A 14,127-nucleotide genomic window follows, 5' to 3' on the forward strand; every position below is an offset into this window, starting at 1 on the left:
ATTGCAATAATCCAGTTTGCAAAGGACTAAGGTAGTACTCCACAAGGGAGAGCGAAAAACGAGAGGTATAGTCGCCCAGGGCAACTGATTGTATCCTATCGGCTAAAAAAGAGGAGAGCAATGCCATGCCTTTTCTGAAATGCAAAGAGAATTCAAATGGCTAAGCAACGTCTTATGGCTCACCGTGTCGAAGGCCGCCAACAGGTCTAGCAGGACAAGAGCAGCAGCACCCCATGCGTCCAGTACTGCGTTCATTTAGATAGTTAATTCATTTTTCCACTCAAAGTGTCTGTTTATAATTACTTGAAAAACCTTCAGAAGAAAAAAAAAACATATCACCAAATCACAGATTTTTTTATCTGGTTTTAGTCTGCTTTAATACTTTTTTGCCTTGTAACTCCCTTAATCATATAACAACATATCACATCATATTCCAATGGCTCTATGGGACTACCAATGTCAGGGGCGGATTTTCCATTAGGGCTCTGGGGCTGAGCCCCCATGATATTCCTTATCATTCCTGTACAAATATTAAATAGGCCAATTTTTTTAAAGATGAGATTATTTCTCTAAACAAACCGATGTTTTTAAGTTTGGGCTGTGTGCCCCAGGCTGCCTTCCCCACCATGCTCTGAAGCAGGAGATGGAAGCCAGGCAGTAAATCAACTTTCTGAACTGTGACGCATGATGCAGGGCATACTGTTCAAAAGCCCTTGATAATGAATCATTGCCATTTTATTCAATCACAGTAACCACTGTAAGCCAGTGACGTTTTCAGCATGATAGTTTCAGGCGTTGAAGTCTATATCCCTGCGTGAGATCAGCCGTCTGCCATTCACAGGCATAGATCCCACCCTTTCCCATTCATTACACCTAGGAGTTTATGCAAGCATGAGTAATCTGGTGCCTTGTTATCGGTAAAGGTAAGTGTTAGCATGCTAATCTTCTGTTAAGAATATTGTTCTGAGACCCCTCGCCACCCTAACCTTTTGAATGTGATACCCCAGGCTCTGGCAGCACGTCACTGGCCCTGTTAGTAGAGGAGCTGCTGCATTTGTTCCTCCACTAAATGCACCGAAAAGAAAAGTAGGCCAGGTTTGTTGTTCCATTGTGAAGTTAATGCAAATATCTTAGTCAAGAGCAAAGTGAGAGAAATGTGCTTTCAGTAGACAGTTATCTGCTGTATGACATTAAAACTGGCCCTGAGTACAGAGTCCTATAGAGAGGTACATGCTGTGAGCCTTAAAGTCTCTTCAGTTCAGGTGAGTTATGTTGGCTCATTTGATATAAAGGCATTCCAGTTCCAATGCGGTCTGTCAGCAGAGTGTCTTTAAATCAGCAGCATGCTTCTCTGCAAGTACTACATCCTTGCAGGTGCATGACCATGTTGCTTAGCCTCCGGATCAAAAACATGCAATGCAGCCTTTAACAATAGCATGGTATTAATGGCACAGTTTTATGATCTCAATGATTAATGAAATATCACTTACAAAAGTAAAGCATTGTGTGTACATTTTTTATTTTGATTTGCAAGATCCAGTTCAACATTAGCGATCCTATTAGTCTGAACCATGGCCCTCTAGCCCACATTACCACAGTCTCACACACCAGTGATATTCCCCTAGCAACATTAATGCCAAAAACATGGATTGATTTACGAACAATGAGTGTTAAAAACTTTGAGGCAATGAATGTTAGGTAGTTTGTTCTTCTCTTATTTCAAGTTTTACTTCATCTTCCTTCACTCAAGAGATAGCTATGTGTGTTGTGTTTCTTTCTGTATTTTTTTTCATGCATAGTTTTAGCTGTGCAGGTGTTTATGAGTGGCTTTGATTGAGTGCCTGTTGGTAGATTGGCCTCTCTGCAGAGTACCCTGAACAATGGTCATCATGTATTGCAGTTTAAATTGTAATTATTTGAAAATGTGTCTGAAGGGGGTATGGCAAAATATTTACAATGCAAGAACCAAAGTACATAAATTACTTAAATATGAGTGAGTGCAGTGTATGTTTGGAAGTGGTGAAGTGAGGGAGATGCAAGGAAGTGCATACGGGAAAAGGTGAAAAGAAGGTGCAGAAGAGGAAAGAGAGGTGGTTGAAGATGTGCAGATGGATGAGATGTGCAGGCAAAAAGAACATACATATCTAACATAAAGTGCACATAACTAAAGGCCAAAACTCCTTCCACAGGCCTCGATACTATTGAAATATCAGAATTGAAACATTTTGGAGATTAATTATTTATAACAAATCCTTGTTTTTACTCATTTATGTTAAACAGCTAACAACTATTGACAAAGCTAATTGTACTGACAGGTTTTAGGTGTAGGTCAGTTGTGTTATATATCTGAATGCAGTTACATCTCAGAGAGAAAGCAAAATTACAGTTGGGTACCATACAATGGAAATCACAGACATTTACTTTACTTGTTCCCTTTTAGAGAGTCAACAACTTTTTCATCCCACTTAAAGACCTGTCTTCACATATTTCTATGTGACTGATTGCAATCAGCAGCTGTGATTCCTTCCCGAAACCTAGTTAGAGCAGTTTCTTCCAAAGTTGATGGCACATGCAGTACAAGACACTGGACAAGCACAGACTTTAAGAGGCTGAAGTTTTTGTGTTGTACAGTTTGCACAATACAGTAACTGTTGTACATATTAATGCAGTAAGATATAGGGCAGTTTTTTATGTGTTTAACTTTTCAAAACTATACGTTCCCACTGCTTTATAAGTCTTGCTTTATCACTAAATTAATTTGCTTTCAAATGCACATTTGCTATTTTTTTTTCATTTTATTCTCTGGAGGAGGATCCAGCCTGTACCCCACGTTTGTCCATTAAGCTTGCCCACATCACTCACTACATAAAAGTCATACAAACATTTCACGCTTCACCACTTTCAAATGTCACGAGGCGCCACTGAGAAATGTGCTGCTCCTCTGCCACCCACTAATTTAAAATATTTGCTTACACATAACATTATTTACAATTTGTCTTTTTTTTCTCAATATAGCTGATCCTACTGGACCACCCATAAGACACAATATGGAGCAGATAGAGGCCCATTAATAGCGGCAGATGCTGGATCATATACAGTGAGAATACAGATAGCTGGTGGCCGAGGGAAAGAATAGGAGAAAACAAATGCCTCTCAGTCGGCCCCCAATGCAGCCTCCAGCCCCCTGACCATCTCATCACCAGCACTGCTGCCACCCCCTCCCATACTCAGAACAGGGCATTGCTTCGCCGCATCCTGCAGTGGCTGGACCGCAATGTGAGCCAACTCACCACAATGGAGCAGAGCCAGTACCACCTCTGGACGGACATTTGTAATACCCACTCCTAGCCCTTTTTTATTTTTTTTGTTTTTGTGGGAGGGACTAGTTGTGACTGGGTAGAGAGGTCGGGAAGGGAGTTGAGACCAGGTTTGACTTTCTTTGGGAATTTGGGACTTTGGGGCTTGGGTCAGTTCAGTTTGTGTGGGAAGAGGGGTGCACATGTTGTGTGAGTGGAGAGGGTGGATCTTTGAAAAAAAAATAAAGGGGAATTTATAGCTTATCTAAATATATGCCGTTTTACTTTTACTTTACACTGCTGACTTCAGTTTTTATGCAGCCTGTTTTTGTGCTTGTAAGGGAGAGTGTACTGCTTAATTATAGAGTTAAACTTCTCTAACTATCTAGACCACTAGGGGAATGCTGACATGACCTATATTGTCTACCACAATCTAGATAAACAATTGCAGCAGTTACTTACTAAGTTAACTAGTTCACTTCAATCCGTGGTAGTCTTACCGGAATATAGGTTGAGCAATACCAAGGAAGGCATTACAACTTCACAAGCGAGGTCCCACTTCCAGTTCCACCCAGGTGAGCTCCATCTGTAGGATTAATAAACAGAATGATTATCCATCTTAGGCAACTAAATGGAAATAAAAAGACTGAGTTTGTGGGTTATATCAAAGCTTTACGAATAATTCACACGAGAGTACTACACATTGATGACACAGGAAGAATTCCTGATAGTGATAAAATAACAAAAAATGATTTGGCTATTGGAGAGCTAGTTGTAATGTAGTTATTGCATGCTCCACTGTGTTGCTGCCACTGCACTAGGACAACAAGTTCCAGGCTCCCAAGGGGTTGCTGCCGCCAACCTCATCGTCAGCGCCGGGTCAAGGGCGGGCACGTCTGCGCCCATCTGCGCAAGGGCATAGCTGGGCTGGGCCACCCCCCTTGGCTCAACGGAAGGGGTAAATAGCTGGTATGAAAATCTCCTACAACCATAATTTAGACATAAATACAAGCTCGGGATATTGGCTTAAAGAAAAGTACTGCCAACTAATGGGAAGCATGCCGGTAAAAATGTGCCAGTTACTAAATACTTTAAAAGCTCCATGGGGCTAAATAATAATGATATCATTCAGGTATGAGAGCAGCTGGCTGCTACAAAAACTGCACTTAATGCAGCACTTAAAGAGGCCAGGCAAGAACTGATAGATTTTGTGGAACAAGAACCTGAAATGGAACTTATTTCGGAAGGTCATGGAAATAGCATAAATAAGGAGGACAATGTATTAAACATGGGTAACACGCTCCCACTAGAGATATCTGTATTATCAAACAACTCTGACTTGGTTTCTCCACCGACCAAAAACCTTAAACAACAAACACTAAAAATTAAAGTGCCACCTTCAAACCAGTCAATAAATCTGAAAACCAAGCCAAAGAAAGAATAAAAACACCAAGGGGAGGCCAAAGGAACAGGGGCAGGAGAACTATTAAACCATACACAAAGTTTTGAAACCCTTTTTTTTGAAAAATGCACAGTAAAATTGATAGCGTTGAAAGATGATTGATGCTAGAAATTAAGTCAGTACAAAAATATGTCACTTAACTGACTTGGTTACAAACTTACTGCCTCAGAACATTTCCAAAATGGCTTTAGCTCCTGGAGAATTGGATGAGAGAGCAAAAGCAGGGAAAACCTTCCCAGCCGCAACCAATAAAACCAATTTGACGACGGCATTACAAACAAACAAATCCTTTAATACACTATTTGTTGTAAAAGCAAGGGATTATAAGTCAAGCAATATAAATCACACGTGAACTGCAAGCAATAATTACGAGGACAAACCCATTGGGAACTGATGGCCTATGAAACCTGGTGAGGATTTACTCCATATACCACCTCAGGCAACCCCCTAAGAAATTGTTTTGAAAAATGTTCCAAAAATGGTAGATAACACCACAGAGACATTGGGAACTTTTGAAAAACTGGGTTGTTCATTGGTTCATTTTAAATACTAACTGTAGAAGGTGGCCAACCATCATGGCCACGTGGACCTGTTCCTGCTCGGCTCCTGCATCAAAGTCCAATCCATAGCTCGCATCGGGACTTTACTCTCGCCAAAACTATGGGAAGGAAGCAGACGATGACTAATTAACACGCCAAGAATACTTTGAAGTTCTAGCTGAGCCCTGGAGGTGCCCTAGCCATGAATCTGAGAGCGTGATGGAGCGTGGCCACTTCCTCTACATGGCGACCGGGCTCTGCTGCTGGTGTGTCCTCGAGCCGGGCTGCACTCTTGGATGCTGATGAAGTTGACACTGCGGTAATTGCCCCCTGCTGAAGAAGTGCTAATCTAAAGGCTCACCAATGGCAGGTAAGATGGCAGCTGGCAAGGAGGGGAGAATCAGCGTGACATGGCCGATCGGTGCGGATGCATGAGCCTACCTGGGATGAGCATGAGTGGTGCCCTGACTGTCTGCCACCACAGGTGGTACATCCGCCTCCACAGCACTTCGGATTGCGGATAACACTATGCCGTTACCCAGAGGTGAGCAGTAGCGCTACTTCCTTGCTGCCCCAAGACTCGTTCCTGAACTCCTCATGTTGCACATTTTCTGTTTCCCGGTGCGTAGCGCTGAATGGGTCCAACTACGACGGGGTTGGGGGCCGAGGTTGGCCTGTGGGGGAGACCTGATTATAAGATGGCACCCACTCCCCCATGCAGTCATATTCAGGACTCATGAGGGCTATGCTGCACTCTGCGATCCTTCACGAGGCGCTGCTTGGTGGCCCTGAGAGACGAGATCAATAGCTGAACAGAGGCATCCTATCCTGCAACATACCTGGGTTTTTAAGAAACCAGCCCACGCAGCCGGGAGGGCGGAAACCACACGAGTGCCCGAACCGGCGACCTGACCTTGACATAGCCCATATGCCTCCCATGAAAATGCAATCCAATGTCTCCAATTTCTTTGGTACCCCCACCACGAGGAGAGGGTCAGAAGCAGCACACAACCAGACGGAGGGAACTATGGCATTATCTCGAGATGAACTCCTTGCCACACTCAGAGACTTTAAACATGAATTACGGTACAACATTAAGGCGGACATCACCCCCTCTCTCGCAGCCTTCAAGTCAGATATGGCTTTTAAAATCTGCTACCTGTGCACCGATGTGGACTTGGTGGGAACCAGCACTCTTGACCTGGAGGCAAAATGTCAAGCGTTGGAAAACCGCATTCAGCCACTAGAAGATGGTGCCGAAGCCCTCACAGCACAACTGAACTCTGTGCTGCTCAAGTATGATGATCCAGAGAATCGCTCTAGATGGGAAAACATCAGAGTTCGCGGCCTGGAGAAAGGACGAGAATGGGCTGATCTGGAGCAGTTCATACTTGGTCTATTAACTAACATAATTGGAGATGTCATCCCGCTTGTCCAGTTGGAATGTGTTCACAGAGTGGGCCCGGCCCGGCGGCCTCAAGCTATTCTAGCTAACTTTGCCTCCTTCAAGACAAAATAACTGGTGCTAAGGAAGGCACGAGGACAAGAATCGACGCATTTGATGCAGTAACCAAATTGTTGCCATTGACTACATTCCCATCCCCGTACACCCCCATACATTTTTCCAAGAACTTCCCTCCTGCACACCTAGAGGGGCCCTTTGACTTATGGAGGAAGAAGGGTGCCTCATGATCTCTGACCTCTTTCAAGGTGCCAAGATATGGTCCTTCCATGGGTGTGTGAACAAGTTTCGTCTTCCACTTACTGAAGGCTACCACTATACACAGCTAATACACTAGGTCCAGCAGCCACAGATATGCCAAACTGCCACAATTGGCTATTCCCCAATACATATATTTGTACAGACAGGCACCACGGGCAAGGGATGTATCTCCTTCCTCTATAATCTACTTCTCGCACTATCACCACAGTGTACAAAATGTCATAGAGTCTTTTGGTGAGATATGCTCCGGACACCGCCCTCGGACAAGCACTGGGAATCCCTCTATAGGGACATAGCCAAATTCAATCGATCCATGCACCTCAGGGAAGCCCATTACGCTATATGACTGGTACCTTCACCCCCACAAATTGCACTCTATCTTCCCAAGCATCACCAATCGTTGTTGGCGGGGTTGTGAGTCACTGGGTGATTTTAAACATATCTGGTGGGACTTTCCGGTCATTAAAATCTTTTAGAAGGAAATTCTATCCCAAATTAAAATCATATTAGGCTATCCTATTGGTGACTCCATGGAACAGGTTCTACTAGGTCTCCTTGACCCACTGCTCAATTATCAAACACACGCTGATAAATATATTTTGTGGCTATAGCAGGAGCCTGGAAAAAACCTGTGGCCCCCTCTCTCTCCCAATAGCATGCCTGTCTGTGGAAGGCAATAGCAATGGAAAGAGTCACTGACATAGCAGAAGATTCCAGAAAGGGATGTGACTATATATAGTCCCCCCTGGTTAGCTACCTTTCAGAGGGCCTTCCCCTTTTTGTGTGTAATCCAAGAATGAGGGCACTTCACCTCTTTTTGAGTTAGTCGGGTGCTGCCCCTCAGTGGGACAGCAGCACTGATGATGTTGGAATAACGGTGACAACGGCCTGTTCGGATGCTGAGGGTCCTCAACGGGGCTTTGCCTTCCCCCTCTTTCCACCCTCTTTACAGCCCAAAATGCCACAGCATTAACTTCCCTGGGTATCACCGCAGTTTGACTGTTCTTATTTATCTTTTTTCTTCTTTTTTTTTCCTTTTGTTCTTAAACTATGTTTTACGCTTTACTACAAGCCACAGATGGCTTGCAGCTGGCATCCAGCACGTTTGCATTGGATGCGCATTATTCATCTCTCAAGGGCGTACACCTGTATTGGCGCTATATGTAAAATTGGGCCCGGCAACTCCAGGAGCTACCGGGCCTTTGGTTGCTCCTTCTTGTTATACTGGGCCGATTCCTGAGATTCCATGGCGGGGGGCGAATTTACCAAGTTAATTAGAAACTGTGCTCTTCACTTAGCCACCTATAGCATGGTTTTTGTACCCGTTGTATCTTTTGAAACGCATTGTGAGATGTAATCATTAAGCACTGCTTGTACTTTGTGATAAACGTTTCAATAAACACATTCTGACAAAAAAATACTAACTGTAGCACTAGTATACTCTACCAGAATATAATTATGTTAAGAAGAGTTAGCTGGGTGGGTCACACAAGGAAGTCATATCAGGGAGATGGTGGAGTCGTGAATTTCTGAAGTTTGGAGGTTGTGTGGTCCCTGATTGAAGAACTCTCAAGAAAATTTGATTGGCCTCGTAAACATCTGGACGATATTGTCTACTTTCATACACCTAGAAACGAGCTCATGCAACACACTATGGGCCAGATGTAGGAGCCCTAATACCGGTCGGAAACGGCCGATTTCGGCCGTTTCTGTCCGGTATTAGGGTTTTCAGATGTAGGGGGCTGAAAATTACAGAATCTGTATATTTACCGATTCGGTAAAATTACCGATTCGGTAAATTGCTGAATCGGTAAATATACCGATTCTGTAATTACAAATGTAGGTGGCACCGTTTAAAGTGCCACAGGCCCTTAAGAGTCGGTATTTTACCACACAATCCTATTGTGTGGTAAAATACTGAATTCAGTTGTGCATGCACATCTGTGCATGCACACCTGTGCAATGTGACACACAGACATGCCCTTAGGGCATGTTTGTGTGCCACATTGCACACAAGCCTGTATTTGGGGTGCTAGAGGGTGTCAAAGTGACACCTCCTGCACCCTTGTTGGAATCAGTATTTACCGAATCGATAAATACCGATTCGGTAATGCCCATTGATTCCTATGGGCTTCAATGCCCATAGGAATCAATGGGAATTACTGAATCGGTATTTACAGAATCGGTAAATACTGAATCTTAACAATTCAGTATTTACCAATTCTGTAATACCTACACCCCCCCCCCTCTATTTTACCACTTCTTAAATACCGAATCGGTAAAATTCGGTATTTAAGAAGTGGTAAAATAAAATTACCTACATCTAGGCCTATGCAACACACGCAATATACCCCATAATATAGATCAGTTTGTGATACCCCCCATGTTGAATAGGTTTGCACCTTTAAGAGGCTGTAGCGAAACTGATTGGCAAAGGGAGGACGCATCGCTACCGCTAGACGGTAACCATGACGCTCCCCCCATTAGTACTGTGAATAATTATTAAAGCGGTCATTCATCACATAGGTTTTCTTTTTAACCATTACGTTATGGAATGTTGCAGGGATAAAAACCATGGTAAATGATAGAGAATGGCTTATAAAGATACAGGATTGTGATTTAAATTTGCTACAAGGAACTTGGCCTACAGAATCTTTTTTTATTAATGGTTTTAAAACGATCTCTACACAAGAGATTTCTTCGAAGGTGGGGAGAGCAAAAGGAGGTTTAGCAGGCCTAATTTCAGGAACTTTTCCGTTAATTTTACGGAAAGTTAATATTAAATCAGAGTTTTTTCTGATTTTATGTTTTTGTACTAAAAGGAAACAGTGCATAGTAATAATACATTTTTATAATGATGTTTTCGACAGTGCAAAATATAGGGTAATCACGTCACTGAGTTAGTTGATTTTTTTAAAGGATTGGGGGAGATAACTTGCTAATTTGGGTTGGTGATGTTAATTGTGAAAAGTGCAAAATTCCAATTGGGTAACCATGGGGTCACAGTGTGAATATGGCGAGCGAAGTCCTCATTTCCCCCATAGCTCATATGGAGAAGCTAATAATACTGTTATGTATGAATATAACGTAGAAATTATTTAAGTGAATATGAAGCAGAAACCATTGTCCAAACGTATGAAGGAGCAAGATCGTCGTCAAACATCGACCTTGCAATAGTATCAGGGAATTGCAAGGAAATAATGGAAAAAATTTCAGGCAAGTCCATTTAGTGATCATCATCCATTATTTCTGATTTTGAAGCTGAGGGGGATATTCACAAGGACTTTTTTCCTATTTATCTCCACCTTAGCGCATCAAAAGTGGAGATAGATTTTAACACCCCATGCACAAGCTTGTGCAAACTGCAGACATCCCCAGTATTCCTGCGAAAACTTCCCCAAAATTCATCTCCACGATTGACACCACCAACTAACCCTAATGAGATGCAGAGTAGGCGTTCCCGTGCAAAAACACCCCAAAAAAACACAGCACCACTTTCACAACGAACTGTCAGATCTGTGATGCGAACCGAAAACAGGCGATACGCCGCGGTAGTAGCAGGGAATTAACACCTGCCTTTTGCTAGTGTTAAGAAGGACGACTTCCTGCAGCATAAAAGGGAGCCCATACAAGAGCCACACCAGAAGACCCACATATGCCATGGAGACAATGATCATGCAGCGCGAATACCCATGAGGGCCACAACACCCACCCCAACCATGCCAGGACAACACCACCCCAGGACCCATCCCGCCCCCCTCCCCAGGAACACCACAGAGGCAGCGTACACAAAGACAGCGGACCCACCTGAAACGCACCTGCCGCCCAGACCCAATGCCAGAGGAGGACATTGCCTACTACCGGCCCAAAAGGACAACCATCCCCTGCATCCTGACCCACATCCCCCACCTGCTGACTGTACCTACCCAGCGACAACCAACATCACTCCGCAGACAAATCTGCCGGCTGCGTAGCACATGCTGGCCTCTTGTACCATCCAACCCCCAACTAAGTATGGGCGAATTTGGCGGATTCGCGGTGCGCGAATTCGCGTGAAATGGCAAAAAAATCTGCGAGTTCGATGATTTTTCCCGCGAACTCGCAGATTTTTTTGCCATTTTGTGACACGTGTGTCTGTAACTTTGCCACCGCGCCGAAAGTGACCGAGGTCCCTCGAGTGAGCTGTCCAGCATAGTGAGGAAAGGGCGGGAAGACATTGCATACCCTAGTGTGTGTGTGGCGGGGCCAAATGGGCGGGGCTTCCATGCTAGTTCACATGCCTCTTGTAAAGGTCAGGGACCGATCAGAGCAGCAGATGAGAAAAAAGCAGTCTCCTGGTCACAGCTGTACACAGGGATTGCGCTAGAGAAACTCGTGGATGCAAAGACCTCCATCAAGGATTACATCTAATTGTAGACGGTAGATATGGGGAGGAAGCACACCTGCCTAGCCTCGACAGTGCTCACCAGTTGTTTGGGCTGATTATAATGCGTTACTGAACTTGAGCTTCAACTCGGACACCTGCTTTATTTATATCTGTAAGTGTTTCCTGTTGAGGTTTAATTTTTGTGACAGGAGCATCGTGCCAGAATGAATCCTGCCTGCATATATTTATCCACAAAGATGCCACCCTCTATGGCAAAAAATGCAAAAAAAATCAAATCTGCCCGCGAGCGGATTTTCAGCAATTTTGCGCGATTCGCGGATCGCGAAATTGCTGAAAATGCACGAGCGGAATTGATTTTGTGCCCACACTTACCCACAACTGCCAGAGTCAGAGGAGTCACACAGCCAGCCCCATCCGGGTCATCACACCTGTCCTGGATGCCAACATCAGCCTGGTACACCAGCACCAATGCATCACTCACACTGCGCAGGAGCAGCTGGAGACAAAGCAAGGCCCCTACGCCATAGCTGGATTCCCTCACGTGTCAGGGACAATCAACTGCACACATGTCCCCCTCGTGCCCCCTGCCCACACTACACACAACTGCCACTCCAGAAAGTACACGCATGCCATGAATGTGCAGGGAATAGTGGACCGCCCCGGACTCCACAACAATGTTGTGGCCAACTACCCAGGAAGAGTGCACCAAACTCACATCTCCTGACAGTCCATCATCATGCAGCACTCCGAGGATGACACACATGGAAATGCAGTGCCCGTTGGTAAGTCCAAAATAAACACACCACATACCTCCAGCACACAGTCATGCAACTCACAACACTGCCAATGGGCCCACAGCACAACTACATTCAACATGACACATAATATGCCAACGACCGGACACAAAAACACAACGCCATTGTGAATCCGGACTTGCAATGCCCACCACCCATCCACCGCATGGCACCACAGACAGACAATAACAGGATGTGAGGAGAGGCATGAAGCAGGCATGTGCGAGCGTGGCAAGTGACTAAGGAATATGGACCTAACCGATGCCAGGTGTGACGTGGAGGTGCTGGACAGACCACAGAGTGCAAACCATGGAAATGGCCATTTGAAGATCAACTGCTGGTGCATGGAGAATAGTGGCCAATGGACGCTGCCATGTCCCCACAGGCTGTGGGGCAGAACGTGGAAATGTCGCACATTATGTCCAACCCTGCATGCGCGTGTGTAGTGGGTTGGGCCTGCGTACGCTAAGCCTGCAAAGGGGTGTGAACAAAAAGCCTGTTGCACTGGTTGTGGTTCATTTGGAATGGACAACGTGTCTGCCAGGGTGGCATCTCTCAGCCCGCCACGAGTCCTGCGCCGAGCGCGGCAGGCCTGCGTCCCTGTGCGCGTGCTGCACCCAGACCCTTCATGCCTACCCCAGTGCACCAACGAGGCTCCGTTCACATGCTTACACCGGCGTGTGTCAAAGAGGGCCCTCCATGTGCTGGTGCAAGCTCCAAGCACCAGTCCCGTGACCTCTGCTGCTTCCGCAGACCATCGATGGCCCCCCGACTCTGGCACATATTACTCCTTTCTCATTTACATACTCCACCGCGTCCCCTTTGGTCCAATAGGTCCCACATGTGGAATTGTGTCCAGAGTCCTGAATGGCAGTGGCCACAGCATCAGACTCCCTTCGATCAGTGAGGCATAATTCCATATTGCAGTCCTGCAACACGTGGTCCCACTAACCCTGTCCAATGCAAGCTTACGACACGTGGTGCCACTAACCCTATACAACGCAAGCCGGCAACACATGGATGAGGGCCCAGGCCTACCCTGCGGACCAGTAGGTCCCACATCCAGCATATAGTAATCATGAATGGTAGAGTCCACACCAGTGAACGGATGGAGAGGAGTAAGAGGAACATGCGGCTAAGTCTGGCCGAAAGCCGGAACAGAGTCACAGAGGTGATCAAACACTATCAATAACTGACCTGGCGCCATCAACCCTGTTCACCGCAAGTCTGCGTCCCGTGGCGGTAGGCTCGTGCAGGACGCTGTTCATCCGGGGCCACTACTTTGTGCAGCACAAGTCATGGGGCTTTTATGGTTGAATGGTTGTGCCCTTTGTGATATACACTATTGTTGATTTTTGTCTGCACCAGGCAGCCCTTGCCGGCTGGTGTGCACACACCCCACACACATCCAACACAGGTGTCCCTCGGTTTGTATGCCTGCTAATAAATGTGGCCATGCGCACGTGCCCGTAGCCATTCACACCATCTGAGCAAGTGTGTTCATGTGGTGATTGTGGTAGCATGATGGGCACAGGCCCTGCAACATCATGGTGTGCTGTCTTCAGCAAATGTTACCATGTCACCTCAGCGTTGGCAGTGACCCTGGACGTTTAGCTTTGCATGCACCCCCCTACATGCACAAGCGGCGTGTGCTGGTCCGGTGTACTTCAGGTCAGTGCAGGGGTGTGCTGATTCGGCAGGGTGTGGCTTCGTCCTGGCCTTGGGCAGGAAGTGTGGTAAGTATGTCTCTGTGTTGGGATGTAGTCACCACCAGGACCACAGTAGTCGATGTTGCAATGTAGCAGGCCCCAGGAGGGCCGGTCCACACATATAGGGACGAGTAGGAGCGCAAGACTGCTCGGGGTCTTGGCACATGCATGCCAAGTGTTATGTATACCAGTTCTGCGGATGCATGAGTCAGTTGCC

Source organism: Lissotriton vulgaris, chromosome 3_1 (assembly GCF_964263255.1).
Source record: "Lissotriton vulgaris chromosome 3_1, aLisVul1.2, whole genome shotgun sequence".
In the NCBI taxonomy this organism is placed as follows: Eukaryota; Metazoa; Chordata; class Amphibia; order Caudata; family Salamandridae; genus Lissotriton; species Lissotriton vulgaris.